Source organism: Notothenia coriiceps, unplaced genomic scaffold (assembly GCF_000735185.1).
Source record: "Notothenia coriiceps isolate Sejong01 unplaced genomic scaffold, NC01 NC01_scaffold00000339, whole genome shotgun sequence".
NCBI lineage: Eukaryota > Metazoa > Chordata > Actinopteri > Perciformes > Nototheniidae > Notothenia > Notothenia coriiceps.
In genome coordinates this window covers 6312082-6327815 of record NW_011333040.1, presented here as the reverse complement: position 1 = coordinate 6327815, position 15734 = coordinate 6312082, and the positions used below count along the sequence as shown (strand labels likewise).

The window sequence follows — 15734 nt, the reverse complement described above, 5'->3', positions numbered from 1 at the left end:
ATGCGTTTGTGGTGCACCAAAACCGACTGCCCTTGAACCCAGGGGGAGGCGTCACGGCCCACCGGTCACCTCGACAAACCGACTACGTCTCGCCTCACGTGGTCACGACCCCACATGCCAAATTGGTACAGGACCTACATCCTTCCCGGTCTAGGTAAGCGTCGTTACCATGTGGTTCATGGGTGACAGAACTTTCACCTAAGTTCGTCAATGACCTTCGGTCACTTCCCTCGCCTCCTCGGGAAGCGGGGAGGAATTATTAAGCTGTAACTCAAGTTAATAAATGTAAAACACTACTCTAGTTGAATAAAATTCTTCAGGATATTTCTTGTAAAGGCCATCTACGTTTCTAAGTTTACAAGACACGTAATAATAATAATGTCATATAAAATGTCAAAGACGTTATTTCCAAAACAACTATTAACGTATTTGCTAGTCCCTGATTTGGATTAGATGTGGACTGATTGTATTGAGCGTCACAGTTAAACTTACTTGTAACACGGTACTGTAAGGATTGTCACGACCAGGACCCACATGTCATCTATGAAAATTTAGGATGAACGGTGGTGCCTAGGGCAATAGTAAACAGAATAATTAAAAAACAGTTCAAACACATTCTCAATTAACGAAATTGTTTATAACAACTAAAGGTGAAACAAATCCATTTCTCCTTTCTTGGAGTCCTCGAAATTTCTCCCTCTGTACTTCTCCGGTGCCGGCGAGCTGGGGTGGTCTGCTCCTACTGTTCCAAACAACTCGAGTAAAAGTTGTACATTTCTGCCAAAATCTAAATTTCCCGGACGACGTTAAATTGAGAGTTGACTAACATAACAAAAGGTCGAGCACGCCCCTCTTAACGGGTCTCCGTCGTCTGTACCTCGACTTTGCTCTGTTGTTCTCCTCCTTTTGTCTTTTCGGTTTTCAGGCATTTGGAACCCTGCGAGCCGTCGCTCCCTCTCCGTTTGTACGACTACGAGAGGTGACCCTTTTCCAAACCCAACAATAGGAATAACATTCGTTTGTTTTTTAGTCTCGTGTATTTGTTTGGTCCATCCATACGAATTTATCTGTAAAATTTTGGGCAAATGTAGTTTGACAATAAGTGATTTGTCGTCTGACTCGTAGACTTAATATTGTATAGAAACATAATTGCCAAAGTCCGAACACCCGCACCATAACTAAAGTTTTACACAAAACACAATAGTGCAAACAATTGGCTTAACACAAGCAGTTGAGATCTACCGCTGCGTAAAGTCGACACTGGTATAAGTCAAAACCATTGATATTAGGAAAAATAAACATCCTCCTACTTCTCCCTCACTTTTCCGTAGACTACCTTTAGTGTTAGAATAATGTTATGTAAATGAAGACAAATGAAGTCAATTTTCCAGTATTCCTAGGGTTTAATAGAAGAAAAAGAAAAAATCTACTACGAGGAATCACGACTATCACTGCACTCTCGCGGAGCGTGAGCAGGAGACTGCCCGAGAAGTAGAAGTCCTAGATAGTAGAAAAGTAGAGGAGCTCCAAAATGGTGGAATGAGCTCCCCATTGAAATCAGGACAGCAGAAAGCTTACACATCTTCCGGCGCAGACTGAAAACTCATCTCTTTAGACTCCACTTCGAGCGATAGAACTATAAACAAAGCACTTATATACTAATAAAGGGCTGGCTTATCTAAAGCCAGTTGAGTAGCACTTGAAATGTTTGGCTCTATGAAACCTGATGTACTTATATGATTCTGTTTTCTTCAAGGTTGTATCTTCCTGGTCGAATGTACTTATCGCTTTGGATAAAAGCGTCAGCTAAATGCAATGTGTGTGTTTTAATTCATCTAATCACATTGTCAGCTGTCGAACATTATAATGCAGTCAAATTTCTGCCAAAATGCTTTTACCTTGAAGGAAGGAAGTCGGACTGGTCCTCGGAGAGACAACCCTTCCATGCCACCGCTCTTCGCCCAGTCCACGAGAGACGTATGAGGCTCCCGAGGACGGTTGATCTTTTCCTCTTTTTTCTCATCATCCCGTAATGCAGACATCCCTCTAACCATTGTCTGGAAAGGCTGGAGGAGGAAACATGGTGCAATTACAATTTGTATTTATTTCCCTTTTCACAATACAACTCTGATGCCTGATCAATGTGGTCGGTGGCATCATGTTGCCACAGAGAATAAAGGAGGCCATTTGAACTGCCATCAGATGGTAAAAGTAGGGGCAGCTTTCGAAGGCACCCGGTGGACAAAGTAATATTAACAAGGTTTAAATACTTTTAAATAGTGAAAAAGTTCTGCATTCGAAGTCTTAAGCGAAAGTATTTGCATCAAATTACACTTAAGTATAAACAATACAAGTATTCAAAATGCAGAATGACTTGTTCAGAATCATATATACTGGACTTTAATAATCAATTCATGTGTTTATCACTTTAATGCTGCTAAAGGTGGAAACAATTGCATTTACTTTATTTACTGCTCACGTGCTTTATCTATGAATTAGGTTTTTAACTAATAACTGGAGAAAGCTACATCTGTAGCAACACTGCAAGGCACGACAAGTAAAAAAAGGTGCTGGTCGATTTTAATCTGAACACAGGATTAGCTTGAATTCAAGGATTGTAGAAAGATCTAGTCTGAGTTTATTAATAAAAAAATATTTGTAATAAATGTACAAATAATTGGATGAAGCTATATTTGTGTACACACACACACAACAAAACAAAACAAGCTTCAAATATACACCATTCTTCCTTACCTTGGCCTTGGTCTCTTTCCTCTCCCACCACTCGTCAAAAGTCGCAAAGGCAACGTTCTCCACCATTTTGCGGTTCAGGTCCCTCTGCATGATGTTTTTCATTTCCTGGATCAGAGTGCCCAGGACCATCTGCACTGTGGCTTCATGTGGATTTTCAGGCAACATAGACATCTCCTCCCCATCTGGAGCCCTGTACTCGTCTCCCTCCCCGGGGAGCATGGTGCCATAGCCCGGGGGGGGCATGTAAGAGGCGTAGTGGGGCGGCAAGACGTGCGGCGGCCAGCCAGTATGGGGAGGCGGGATGCCATGGTGTTGAGGGTGTGCTATCTGGGTGCTGTGGGGGTCTGGGTAGGGGTAGGGCATATGGGTGGGCATGTAGCGGTGGTCCTGGTCATAATGAGCACCTGCTCCACTCCCCTCTTGGTCCATATAGGGGTGGTGTGTGTGGGGTGGCGGCATAGGGTGGAGATGGTAGGAGGAGTAGTCGGCAGTGGCTGCCTCACCGGGGCCGGGGGTGCCGTTGGAGGACGACACCCTCAGCTGGTGTAGGCGACTGAGCATGTGGGTCTGCATCTGGAAAGACATTGGAGCTCCGCCGCTGTACTGGTTCATCAGCTCCATGGACGAGGCATAGTCATACATGTGGTGGGGCATGGGAGGATACTCGGAGTGCAGCTCCATGTGGGAAAGGGGAGGGATCCCGGGCGGAGGTGGCGGTTGGAGGGAGTAACCAGGAGGAAGTGGCAAATGAGGAGGGTAGGAAGGTATGGGAGGGTGCATGGAGGTGCCAAAGTGCTGTGCAGTGTCTGGTTGGGGCGAAGACGAGTGGTCTGTTGTTCGTGAAGGCATGGCAGCCTGGGAGGAACAGGGTGAGGAACCTGAGGTGAGAGAGGCCTGGTGGGAGGTCACTGTTGTTATGGTAGTCACCTCCTCTTCCTCGTCTGAAATCTCCATGTCTTCGCCTGAGGAGTGAGGGGAGGACTAAAAGAAAACAGAGTTTAGATGGTTAGTATACACCATGCACATTGATTTCCACACTTTCAAAAGACACCTACAAAAAGGCTTAAGAAATGTACTGTTTGAATACCAGTGTGATAACCAGTCCCATATATGCTAACAAAGTAGCAAAAAAGTGATTATGCAACTTTGGCTTGTCAGAAGTGTCCCTTAAAGCTTTATTATGCTACTGGTCGTACCTGACTCTGTCCATTGTAAGGTGGTGTGTGTGCTCCTGTCCTGCTGCGTGTATCAGCAGATCCAGTCTGTGAAGATTCCTCCTGCAAAGCTCCAGTGAGGCCAACCTGTTTTTGGGTTTCCTCTGTGGGGTTGTGAGAGGAGTAGGAGGAAGACGATGGTATGGCTGCTGTATGTAAACTGGGACTCTTCCTACCATCTCCCCCCTTTCCCCGTTTCCTTCCTCTGTCTCTTTCCCCTTTCTTCCTGTGGTCCTTCTCACCATTGTCTCCAACCAGGTTACCACTTGTGTGCTCCCCTGTCCCATCACCTCTTCGATCTCCTTCCCCACGCACACCCCTCTGCTTCTCCTCCTTCCTATCTTCTTCATCCTCCTCATCGGAGGCAAGGAAAGAAAACTTAGCCTTCTGTTCTTTGAGGAGCATCTCAATACGAGAGTCCAGGCTGCTGCTGTGGTAGACGAACGGTAGACTCTCATTGGTGGAATCTGGCTCTGGAGAGGAGGAGTCACGCTGAGGTGGGGAGCTGGAGGAAGAGGGAAGATGGTGGGGAAGGGAGGTAGAGGAAGGGGACGTGGAGGAAGAAGCAATGGGAGGGTGAGGCGGGGAGGTAGGCGGAGGCGTTTTCGGGGGTGCTGGTGGCGTGCTGGGACGGCGCTTTGGCTTTGTCCACTGCTCTTCCCGGGCCGGACTATCCTGGTTGAAGTCCAGCGTTCCCAGTGTCTCAGCTACAGCCGCTGCTATGACTGAGGCTGGCGGGAGGGGGGCCGGCACTGGGGGAGGCGGTGGAGGAAGAGCACTGTGGTGACCAGGGTGGTAGTCTTTGTCAGCACCAACCGACGGCAGGGAGCCCCTCTCGGCAAGGCTTGTGCCTGCAAGACGGGTGGAAGCGTCCAATCCCTGAGGAGGGGCTGGCTCTTTGGAGGAGGGGTATGCGGAGTAAGACGAGGGGGGAGGAGACATGCTGTTAGAGGAAGAACGGTAGGAGTTGGAATTGTATCTGGGGTCAGAGCTGTTGGAGTAGTCACTGTCTCTGTCCCTGTCTCTGTCTCTATCTCTGTCTCTGTCCCGGTCATGGCTGCTCCTTCTGTGGCTGCTGCTGCCGTGGTGGTTGTGTGAATGGTGGTGGTTGCGGTGTTTCTGGTGGCCATGGTCACCTGACCGGGAGCCCAGGCTGTCTCGCCGGTACGCCCTGTCCTCCCTGCGCTCTGAGTGGTGATGGGAGTGATGGGAATGGTACTTTGTGGAAGAGTTTGTGTCTTGCTGGTGGTAGGATGACCTTCTGGAGCCGATCCCCGCCGGCCCGTAGCGCCCCGCCGAGTCTCTGTCACGGTCCCTGTCTGACATTGGGGGCTGATCAAATTGGGCGGCAAGAGGTGGAGGAGGCATTGAGGAGTGGTGCGCAATGTGTGGCCCAGGCCCTCCAGCATTGGGGTATGGAGGGTAGCATGGCGGCTCGTTGGGACGGTATGATGTGTTTGGGGGGTATATAGGGCGACCTCGGTGAAACACTGAAGGTTCCTGTGCGTCCTCCGAGAAGCGAGATGCTTTGTGTCCTCCAACAGTAGATGAGACTGCAGAAGACGAGGAGGACGAAGGTAGCATGTCCTGGGGAGGGTAGCCACTGCCCAAAGTGACAGTGTTGTAGCCAGTATGCCTGCATGACACAAATGAAGTTATTAAAAAATATTATTTTACTGACCTGCATGACAACCATACAGACAATCAATTAAATTAAACATGCTTTATTGGCATAAAGATAACAAAAACAAGTCATATTCAGATGATAAAAAAAGGTTTATTGAACGCTTGCTCTGCTTGCATGTGTACGTGAAAGACTGTGGATGTTTTAATTGATGTTGTCTAATTTTAACTGCCACTCTAACACCCACTACCCATGACAACACTGCCAGTTTCACTGAATGATCAAAAGCATACATTTCCTTACTTATTGTTGATTAATGTATGTAAATACAACAGAGAATCTGTACAGTGTACAATGGAATCTTCTATGCAGAGCATAATAATGTTACAGCACTTGTAATGGAATGATTACATTTGTGCAATGTCCAAACATGACATCCTTGCAACATAATTGCTATAACGAATCAAGAAGCTATTAAGAGAAATAAACTATAATATCATAATGTACAGAAAAAGATAGAGCGTTTCAGCCTTTACCAAGGAACCTGAATAATAACACCAGCACCAAGGCAATGGTACAGTTTTGATGCAACTCTCTCTTTGGCCAAGTATCATCGACTAACCTTCCGCCAGTGTAGCCCGAGTCTTGTGAGAAAGGAGTCCCAGATCTGGAGCTGTATGGTGTTCCTCCTCCAGCACCCTGAGATGAGGCAGTGGAGCCTGGTGTGAAGGGGCCCGACATGGAAGAGGGGGGCGTGTCCAGACGCTGATCACTGAAACCAGTTTCCCCAGAGGAAGGGTCTGCACTTCCTGACGTTAGGGCCTGGACCCCTGCTGCCAAAACCGCAAGGTCACTGGAAAGCCTCCGCCTGACTTCTGATGACTGTTCAAAACAAGCATATTGTTGAAAATGTAAGATTCTTTACAATCCAATATCCATATGAACTTTAGCAGATCATTAGGGAAGTGAAAGCGGGCTTCATCAAATAGTTAGAACATTGATTCACTACTTTTGAATTGCACATTTTCAACATTGTTTGACATGACTATGCCGCAATGTTACCACCTGACAATTCATTGCATATTATACAGATGTTTCTGCACAGTTTTCTATCAAGATAAGGCTTCAACAATAGCATTATTATGATAGTATTGGTACAAATCAAATCCATTTGTGGCTACATAGGATTTTTTCAATCTTGTGTGATCTGAAACATCTCCATAACCTCAGAGCTGTGAAGTCCAAACGGTCATATTTATTGAAAAAAGGAAGATGCAAGCCTTTACAAAACATGTTTTTATCAAACAAAATATTTGCTTAAATCGATATTTATTAGCATGTTGCCTGTAAAAAACAAAAATGTATAATTTGGTCAAAGAGATGATCTAGCAGCAATGACACAGCACCATCAATTACATTTAAAAGACCACAATAAAAAAAGAAAAACATTTCAAGCTTCATTTGATTTAATATAAGCTTTTAAGAATAGGAAAAATAACATTCTGAAGTGAAAATGATGCTGCGACTATACCGTGTCAGGCTGTGGCTGCGGCGGTGCTGGTGCTGGGGCTGGTGCTGGGGCTGGGGCTGGAGGCGGGAGCCTGTCAGTCAAAGCCTTGCCTCCCAGGGGCACTGTCTGAGGAGTGTAGGACCCGTTTACCATCAGGTCATAATACTTTTGCCTCTGCTGGCCTGTGGAAATAAACAAAAGCCAAAGAAAAATAAATACAGACCGAGAAATGAGGGCACTACAGACATCACCCATATCCACCATCTCCACCAAGGAACAGCTAATGTCAGTTTGTTTTTTTATAGTCAACAGGACATATAGCATAAAGGTTTTTTTATTTGGATATAAGGTGCAGATATAGGAATTGCAAAAGCATTTTACTCATAAGCTCAATCTTTAGCGATAAAAAAAGCTGGCACATATATCTCATGATTGTATTACCTTTGTGTTTTATATGTCTATATATATCTCAGATATTTTTTAAATGGCATAATATCAATTTGTGTTTATGACAATGTGTGTGTACTTTTTTCTTTTTGGTAGAGACAAACACAGTTTTCAGCCAAAAACTCAAATGCATTACATGTTTGTACTGGCGATGTATTTCTCACTCCACACAAAATGTATAGTATGATTGATCACTAGGTTAACGTTGAAGATGACGGAGATAAGGTGTTTAAACTTACCTTTTATATCCAGTTGAGCATGAATGATGTTACCCATGACAGAAGTGTTGTGCAGATGCTTGACTGTGTCCTTAGCTCCTCTGGTGCTGGTAAACAACACCCTGGCCAGGCCCAAGTGCTTCCTGGTCTTGGGGTGAAACAGGATCTCCATCTCCTCCACCTCACCAAACTTTGCACACATTTCTGCCAGAAAGGGCTCCTTGATGTTGTCATTCAGTCTAGCAAAGCTCACCTCCTTGAGGGGTATGGGACCCACATAGAACTCATCAAGCTGTGAAGAAAATCAGGTAAAATAATGTGTCAACATATTAAGCCTGAGGTGAAGTATGTCTTAAGTTAGTGCTCAGAGGCTATTCTCACCTTAAACTTGGGCACTGGCAGGGACATTTCTGTATACCTGGACCATAGTCTCCGGGGTCTAGGGTCCCGCAGTTCACCAATGGGAGGAAATCCAGAGTCCTGAAAATTAAGAGAAGGGTATTATTTCTTCCAGTAGTAACACAACTTGAAAACACACACTGTATACCTGAGACAGAGATATGGAAAGTAGAATAATTCTTCCTACAACCAGGATATTTTCTATGACCCTCGCTGTTTACGGTTAGCTTTTAGGCAACATTTATTTTTGATTGCACCCTACTGTTTATAATTCAAGGTTTTTGACAGAAAGCCAAAATTCATACCACCACTGTACCATCCTAGAACAGTTTTGACAATTTTAAGTCTTTTAAAAGTATGTGTTATTTTTATAAATGTTTACATGGACTGCCCCCCCCCGCCCCCATTCATCCACAAAAAACACACTGGACGCTGCACTAGGTCAGAAACCAGAGGAGACTGTGAAGTCCACCGTAGACGGACAACTTGTACAAAATGTCCTCTCCGTTAAAGGCAGCTCATTGTGGAATAGCCTCCCAACTGAGATATGGGATTGTCCCACTCTTAATTGGTTTAAAGAATGGTTGAGCAACAAACAGACGGGTAATCACCGCTAAATGCACTTATACAGGGGTATCTCCTCTTGCACTTTATGTAGCTCTTGTATCTTATCTTGCACTTTATATACCAAAGCCGCTACATTGTACTGCCATGTGGTAAATGCTTGTATGCTGCTCTTGCTCTTCCTGCATATCATGTATTTATTTTTGCTATGTATATAAATGTCATGTTCTTATATGTTGTATGTGACGGGACTACGGATGGAAATTAGCTCAAAGCTAAAATCCGGCTCATTTACACGTGTAAGCATTATTTTGTTTTAAAGCGTTCATCAATGTGCACTGTCCCGGTTCAAATAAACGATTAAAAAAAAATAAGTTACACATACAGTTAACCCGTTTAGACTTCTGGCATTGTGTACATTTGGCTTTTGCAACTTACTTATCATGTATATTGTGTATATTTGGTTCCTTGCATAGTGTATGTTTGCACTATTTCAGACCTTATATTATTTATATTTCTCTTGTTAGTTCAAATAGTTTATTGTCGACGTTGTTTTGTGAGAAAGGCAGATATGTGTCTTCGGTCTGAATGTGTAAAACCTGCTTTTAAAGACTGCCAAGGGCACACANAGGGCTGCTGAGCTTAGAGATGGATCTGTTGGTCCTGGCACCAGGGGGAGGGACAACTGATTTAGTATGAATAGGCGCTAAAAATGTGCCTGCATTTATTAAAGAATAAATGCAGGCACATTTTTAGCGCCTATTCATACTAAATCAGTTGTCCCTCCCCCTGGTGCCAGGACCAACAGATCCATCTCTAAGCTCAGCAGCCCTGTCCCCCCATAATGCTGAACCAAACCAAAAACCAAAAACTTATTTTAGTCTATTTGGATGATGGACAGTTTGGAGCGTTGAGTGAGTCTGTATTAGGTAAACTACATGTTAATAACCAACATTTAGGTTATGATATTAATACTAATGTTATTATATTAAAGACCCCCGGGCCGTATACGGACCGCTAGACCATTTGGTACGGCCCTCGAGGTCATTTATAAACAAAGTGGCCTGTGCCTGGTGGTGGGGCCCAATGTGATATATTTTCATGGGGCCCAAAATCCCTGGCGGCGTCCCTGGGTACCGTTGTAATAATTATAGCTTTAGCATTTAGCTCAAGACCACAGTGCCAAAATAAAGCCAAACATAACTGCTAGCATGGCTTGTTTCCCATATTTGAAATTATACTTTATTTGTATGAGAGTTGAATGACATATGTTTGACTGATGCTTAATAATATACTTCCTGATCTGCCTGACACCATGCTGTCTACCCATGCTAGGGATCATAGCATTCATCTAATTTATTACTCCCATTACTTTCAACTTTGTGAGACTTTGTCGTTTGATTGATGCCGAAAACGTAAGTACATATGGATCAAAGAGCTGACTTAGTACAAGGGCAGTTGTCATTGATATGTTTATAATTTGATTTATCCTGACTAGTCACTCCACAGATTGGATACGACAGTGATGACCTTAAAATCTGCCTTTATGCAGATGACGCTGCGTTCAAACAGCCTCCAAGGTCATAATGTTACCTCCACTCAAGTGCTATTACTTTTTTTAGCCGATGATGTGTTGATTAAGGTAAGTATTCATTGTTAAACACATGTCACTCAATTTCCTAACATCAATTTGCTTTGGCAATGACAAAGTGTTTGATTTGCTAATTCGCCTTTGAATTGCAAATGTAGTCTCCTTGGAGCTTTCCGCATGCCACCGCTCAATTTAGTCCCTTTTTGTGTGACTTTTGGAGAGGTCAGCACCAACAATACCGCCAGTCATCGGTGGAATCCTCTGACCTGATAAGGCACAGAACATAAAAACCCAACAGAGCACTATCAGCGCCGGCATTGCATGGTGAAAGCACAGAAAGTATTATATAAAAGGATAAGCAGTGAGGGGAGCTTGGGCTTGGTCAAAACGCCGACAGATGAAAATGTTGTGATTGGTTTTTGTATGCGACAATCTTGAAATATTGTACAGTACAATAGGGGAAATTAACAGGGAGCAGGCACTTCTACTTTCCATGCTTGGCTATTGTAACATTTGTCTTCTTCTGGCTGAGCCCTTTGGGCGTTAAATGCTTGAAAGTGTGAATACCTAACTCGGTCCATTCATGACTAAAAACCCCAATTAAATTCCAGTCAGAAAAATTCAACTACAATTCCGCCAACTGCCCTTGTTGGCACCTCTATTCTGTGTAAAGACAATTATATGGATAAATGTTTTACTTAGCTTCCTGTTTATGACTTTCACACAAGTGCATAGGTGCTCCAGCACACATATCCAATTACCTTTACTCATTAAAAACATTGAGAGGAAGCTAATTTAAGTTCACCGCCTTGACTTGGCAATAAATAATTTCACGTAACAACACATGCCATTCGGCTGCTGTACGCCTGTGCTTAGGAAGACCTGCAGTGGAGATTTAAACCATGTAATTATATCACCACATCCTTTTTTATAGTGTTACATTATAAACATGTGGCTTGGAATGATTGGATATTTCTACCGTAGAGTAATAAAGCACCTATTCTAATTAATATAATATATAGACGATTGTGTCAGAGTTCTAACATACCACAGCTGATTGTTTTCTCATCACCTTGATTGACTTACAATACCACAGGCTGCTATAAAATAATTGAATTACCTTGTATAAACACGAAAACCTAGGTCCTTGTCGTTTATTTGTTTTATTTCATCCGTGTTGCGACCTTGGTTGGAAACAAACCATGTGTCCAGGTGTTCAAAGCTTTCTTGCCCTCGCCACGACTCTTTGCCCGTCATATTTCTCTTTCAGTTACATCTCTTACGCTCTTTTCACCATTGAGCTGCCACTGAGGAACATCAAATACACAAAGAGACCAATGTAAAGTGACCCAGCACGACCTCGCATTATGGCGCCCAATCGTCGTGGAGTTTCTTTTCACTTGCTGCTAATAAACTTGGTATCTTCTTCCCAGCGCATCAAAAATCAATTTCAATAGCATGGCAATGAACATTACCTGGCCCTGAATGTAATATGATTGCTGCGTCAATTACCAGTTGTGTTTGCCGGTGCCCTTGGTCATATTGACGTTCTTAAATTGAGCCGTATGAGGATGAAGGAGTCCACTGCTACTGCCTGAGTGTATTCTGGAGGGGTAACCTGCCTTGCCACAGCGCGTAGCTCTGGCAGTGAATTCAGCAAGGGATCTGCATGTCATAATGGGATATCATTACTTCACTACCCTCATTACAAGGTCCTCATCTGCTGGGGCTGGAGTGTAATGTTAATTATTACGGAGGAGTAAGACCGAAAGGGGCATTGTGGCTCAAAATGCTATTTTGATTGGATTCCCTTTCATCTCATTAAGAAGTCAATATTACCGCTTGTTTGGCCGTCAACAAGAGGCCACTTACACATATCCTTCTTATAATATATATCTTTGTTATTTTGGGCCATCTTTCCAAAGGCAAATACAGTTGTGCAATTATTATCGGAGTATTATCTTATATGGTGCGGCAAACTGAAGTCTTGACTCTGCTGTGACGTAAATACAAACAAAGCATGCAAATTGGATCTTTTTATATGCCCTCTCGATAGCTATGTAATGCTGCATTCTTATTTCTGTATCTAATTTTAAGGATGTGGTCATCTGGTTTGAAAAAGCTTGACTTACTGTCAGGTGGTTATATTCATATGCAGACATCTTGGTGTTCTCAAATATGAACATATATCATAAGCAAAGAGGTGCTGGTATTGATAAAGAAGGCAAACATTGAACTACTGTACAGATATGTTGTTAACAAAAGAATGATGATTTCCCCATCATAATGTGATTTGCTTAATATTGACTTTTTAACATGATCATTATTTCCTCCTAAGTCTGCGGTTTGCCAGTGATGTGTATAGAATTACAGTCACAGGGATTACAGCAGTCTGGTATGAGTGTTTCAGGGTGTGTGTGTGTGTGTGTGTGTGTGTGTGTGTGTGTGTGTGTGTGTGTGTGTGTGTGTGTGTGTGTGTGTGTGTGTGTGTGTGTGTGTTATAAGGATGTCAGTGGCGTCCCCCCCCCCGGACCACTTTCCTCTCGTCTTCCTGTTGTCTGAGTCATTTCACACGTTTGTGGCACTCCACACCTGACCCTGTGCACTTTTGAAAGACTATATATGTCTGTGTGTGTGATATGTGTTTCATGTGAGCCTGTCACACTGTCACACATCATGTTGGAACTCATATGTTCAGCTCCACCATTCACACACACTCTCTCTCTTCCTCACACACACACACACACAATCAGGTCAGGGTCTTTGAATGGGCGAACCCACAGGCAGGATTTGCTGCTGTTTGAGCTCGCCTGTCTTACTCTCATCCCCCTTTGAAGTGGATACAGACAGTTGGATGTCCGGGGGGCTGTGTGCTCCTTGGGCTGAGGAGACGGCTCAGAGAGACATCAATGGGCCGAAGCTCGACATGGTCATGCGGACGCTCACGTGTACTGTACTGTAAAAACAGGCTTTCTAAGGTGCATGGATGTAGAGGGACAGAGAAAACAACTTTCCAACAGAGGAGAATCAACCCAAAAGTGTAAACAAAAACCACATGAGCCAGAGAGAGAGGATGCTGTAGTTCCTAACCTTCAGTTGAGGAAAGCCCAAAGGTGTGGGAACAGCAGAGGTTACCTAAGGTCCAGACAGCTGAAGTAAAATTAGCTTTATAGAAAAAGAGCCTGAAGGGTGAAGTGAGTATGAGAGTCTTTTCAGCGGGATTGCTGTGGGGGAATGGAGTGAGGCTGGTGCTGGAAGGATCAAGGAGCAGAAGTAGGGGGAGATGGATTATATACTCAGAGAAAAGGGAGAGACTGAGAGTCCCACAGTGAGCTGCCGCGATGGGAGATGACTCCAGGGTCAGGAGTGATCGAATCTAACTGTATACTAGCTCTATAATGGTCCCTTCGGCAGGGATGAGAAGACATCTCACACCAAACAACACAGCACACTGACCTAAGCAATAACAGATGGGTTGGTCATTTGTTTACTCACTTCTCGTGTCGGGTGTGAAGCTTGGCAACAACTTGCCAGAGAAAAATCTGAAAAACAGCATTATGCAGTACCACAACATAAAACAATACCATCTGCTATTTTGTTTCCGTCTTCAAGTTTTAATCAGTGCAAAAACTTTATTCTTAATAAGACCTTGCAGCACTAAGGAAGCGCTGTTTCAACTTTCCTGTATTAAAAGCAGAATTGACTTTCTGCAAGGGTAAGAAAAAGTCAAAATAAAGTAGTTCACGGATCAGACAATTTACCCAATGTGAACACAGCTAGGAGTGAAACATGTTGTTATTGTATGTTCTACAGTGGCCTGCTGCTGCTTGTGATCACCTTGCACCTATATCTTAGCTATTATCAACATTTATAATATAATGTACAGCATGTAGCATTGCCTGTGCTTATCAAAAGAGACTTTCTCCTTCAGCAAAAATGTTGTAATATAAGAACCCATTGGCCATTGTCTGTGTAAAAGGGGCTTTTGGGAGCAGTGGCATTTATGTTTGGCTCAGTGTTGCTTCCCCTTTGACCGGACGTTGATATGCAGAGTTGAAATAATGGCCTGAAGAAACTGTGGAAGAATATAACAATTGTTTCAATATTTACCTTAACCTATGCTTTGTTTGACTGTGACCAACATATCCAGAAATCAGACATTTCTTGTATTCATTGCTATCGAGAGGAGAAAAAGACCCATTGATTTTGGTGACCTAAGACCTTTACTCATGCGTTATCAGTGCAAACTTTTCTGACCCCTGATCCTCTGTGCTCTCAGTGTTTGCAAACGTTTGATTCTCGAGACCCTCTGACCTTTCTACTTGCATTACCGCTGAGCTAAACTTTCAAATTTCAAAGTGCTTGCATTGTTTTTACAGCTTGTGGAGTTCTAAAGTAATTTCTTATATTCTTAATAATGCAACCAACCAAACAAATCTATTATAACCACAGAACATTGCCGTATTAACCCGTCTCTTGTATTTCGAGTGACTTTGTTTTTGATCATAAATATTGTGTTTTTCATCCAATTACCTCAAGACCTAATGTTATCCTCCACACTAGGCCTCTGAACATATACAATTGATGATCACCACTTGCATTGATTTATTCAACAGTGACACACCCATGATGTTTTCGGTGCGTACACACACACACACACACACACACACACACACACACACACACACACACACACACCTCGTGCTGTATGATACAATGTATCAGACATTCTCACAGGTGCGAGCTCTGTGCCCCTCGAGAAAGAAAAACCTCACACTTTCTCGCAGTAAATGCCCCTCCATTATTGGCTCTCATGCAGTTATATTTGGGCCTTACTCACATTTGAATCATTGACACAATAAGCAGGCGACTGATTAGGCGATTTTCTTTCAGAGAGGCCATGGACAAATGTTTTGAACCAGATGAAGAGGAGATTGAACCAGACATAGAGGACGATGTCTCAGAAATGGAGACAACAGCGATCCAGACTATGAGCCTGACCAGGGAGAGGCCCCTGAGGGAGAGTCCACTGAGGTAGAGGCGCCCTGAATATTTATTTTTCTCTAAATGTTCATTGAGGAAAACACTGAACAGTATCAGTGTCTTATTAATATTCATCACAGTGAATGCAGTGAATGTTGAACTTGATGGGCCCACCGGTGGGTCCGGACCATATACTGTATAGTTGAAAGTACACAATGAAACAATGACTTGCTTGTATCAAATCAATACATCCCATACATCATTGGAACGGGAAGGATCTCAGCTACAACAACTAAAGCATTTCCATCTCCAGCAAAACACAGCCTACATGGCAAGCATTCTTATAATATAAGGTAATGTACAGTCAGCACTATCTTTGAACTTACTGCATAATTATAACATGAAATTCACTCCTGGTGTCATTATGTCT

The 15734-nt window shown here is 43.4% G+C and overlaps 1 protein-coding gene across 3 annotated transcripts in view; it reads left to right on the top strand.

The window, feature by feature from the left end:
• ep400 (E1A binding protein p400) overlaps positions 1–15734 on the top strand; it is a 186060-nt gene that overhangs the window by 163846 nt on the left and 6480 nt on the right. The window lies entirely within an intron of this gene.